Source organism: Stegastes partitus, unplaced genomic scaffold, assembly GCF_000690725.1.
Source record: "Stegastes partitus isolate 25-593 unplaced genomic scaffold, Stegastes_partitus-1.0.2 Scaffold1777, whole genome shotgun sequence".
Classification (NCBI taxonomy): domain Eukaryota; kingdom Metazoa; phylum Chordata; class Actinopteri; family Pomacentridae; genus Stegastes; species Stegastes partitus.
This window is the reverse complement of record NW_007579508.1, coordinates 57486-60114: the sequence shown is the minus strand read 5'-3', so window position 1 is coordinate 60114 and position 2629 is coordinate 57486.

Below are 2629 nucleotides of genomic sequence, written 5' to 3'. Positions count from 1 at the left end.
TAATCAACACTAAGCATGAATGTGGAAAAGGTTAGTTTGTGTTATTCTAAATTTTTTGCTGCAAATGTCGATTCCAAATATCAGTATTTGATTACCAGTGATTGATATGAGCATGGGTAACACATACATGGCTCCTCCTGACTCATTACCATCAGTTTGTATGACAGAAATCCAAGCACGTTATTGTTATTTTGCACTATTGGATGAACAAAAATGGATATTATGCTTGAACAAATGAAGCTACAATTAACAAAACTAGTATTAAAAATAAAAATAAAATCTCAATTATTCTCTTATTTGATTGCTGCCTAAACCTTGGGAGGTGCCACAAATTCCACTTACAGGAAAAAACCTGCTAACAGGTTGTTGTTTTTTTTTACCTCAGTCCCATTGAGACTGCCCATCTGCCCTAGATATGCAGTAGAGCACCAAATGTGTGTTAATCCGCTGCTGAAAATAGTCCCCAACAAATGCACTGTTTCCTCCTGTCTGAAGAACGTTTGCTAAAACCTACAGTAACCAGCTGTTTTGGTAAATTACGCTGCATCTTTCAAAGATGAAATCCTTTATTCGGGAGCCGTTTTTAGAGACGTACCTGTTCAGCGGCCCGGACACGTGGTCGGTTTTGGGTTTTTTGACAATGATGAAAACCACAACCACCCACATGCTTCAACAAACTGTCTTTTCCTGATAAAGGTTTGTCGATAAACTCCTCTGTGTTTGCTGTACTGAAAAACTTTTTGTCATCTCCTGCTGTATAAACTTGGACTGAACCAGAGTTGGGTGACGTCGGTCGGCGCTTTGTGCTCGCTTGTTTTCTATGGCAGTGCAATCAGACCCAAGGAGACACAAAGACACTTTCACACTCCGACCTCATTATCGGTGCTCTCGGCTTACATGCACACGGACTTTATGTTTCCCAGCCTCTGTCATATCTTCATCTGTTGTCGTGACTTTCAATTACCAGCGAGAGCCCTAATGAACGGCAGACACACTCAGCGGAGACACTGCAAACCGGCTGACTCATTAAGGCTGATGAGTCAGAGGGCAAATAAAGATGATCAAGGTTGTCTGCAGAGGCCCGATCACTTTGTCCGAGTCTGGTTTCTGAGCCCACTCAAAGTGTGGAGTGTCTCCGTCTTTGTTCACTGATTTGACAGTTGAGTGTCCCTCGCCGTCCGTCTGTCCATCTAATAATGCTGCGTTCCATCCGGGCCAAACCTCGCCTCTCGAGCTGCCTCTGCACTCGTAGATCGAAGCAGCTGAGCAATCACAGCAGACCGGCCTTTTTTATATCGACGCACTGTGTTCTGTGTCTGAAACCTTCAGAGGATGTGAGGAAACTCAAAAGAACCACATGAGCAAATAAAACAATCCACCGAAGGAAAATGTAATTTAAATGATAATGGAAGCAAACATGGCAGCGTCTGTATTATAGCAGCTCCTTATCTTAGGAGTGGAATGTGATTTTCCGGCTTCTTAGCTTTTAAAAGTGAGCGATGGCAGCTGGAACTCGTCTAACTAAAACTTAAAAAGGGGAAAATAAACAAAAAGCTCAAGTTTGTCCAGAAAGGGTGGTGCGATATGAGTTTTAATTTATCCTACAACTCATGTCGCGTTGAAAAATCACGTTGGGTTTTTCTTTAAATACATGGAGACGTTTAAAAGTCACTCTGTACCGGTTAGCATCACAACTCCGAATATTTTTTCTGTTTTTTTCTCTTTAAATCTTGTAAAAAGAAAAAAGACGAGTAAAAGCTGAGGCTCATGTCAGTGTGACCACAGAACAGAACTCAATTATGACTTTTTGATTGTGTCAGCGGAAACCATCCCAAAAAAAAAAACCCGTCTCTGCTGTAAGGAAATCCTAATTTCACAGCCGCCCACGTGCTCCGGCTCTGTGGAGCTCATATTCCTCTGGTTCCCTGGAGGGGAGGCAGGATGAAGACTGGATTATTGGTTACACTATTGCATTATGTCTGCGAGAGGGTGACAGAGGAGGCGAGAAGGGAGATATTTTTATGTAAACTTGTTAATTCAAGGTGTGAGAGATGAGAGACTGTGTGAGTGGAATGAGTTCATTGTTTACTGGATTCATGAGCTTCCTTGTTCAGGCTGTGAGAGGAGAGTCTGTGTGTGTTAATGCTGATAAATTTGGTAACATTATGAACATAATACCGCCTTTGATTTATAGTGTAATTTAGTTGTATGAATCAGGAACTAATAAAGTAGTTACGGTTGCTACAGATGCTTAAATCAAACCACAGAGAAAGAAAACAAGACTACGGGGAATGTGAAGATGTAATTGGGTTTAAAGAGGAAAGAAGTAGAGCATTTAGAAATAACGTGTTTGTTATGGAGGTCGGTATACGTGACCAGAACTTTTACTGAAGGTGCTTTGGGCATCATTCATCTGCACACAGCAGTGCTGCTTTCTCCCGTTTCAGGTTTTCCCTGTTGTCCAAACATTGTAAGTGGATGTACTTAAAAAAAACAAAAAAAGTATTTTTTTAGTGCTTGAGTACATGAAGCTCCCCTCTGTGCGACAGTAGAACATGACAGAACAGAACTGTGATGTCAGTGGTGTTGCCTCACTAGATTGTATTTCAAAGGTGGAGGTGGCCTCCGT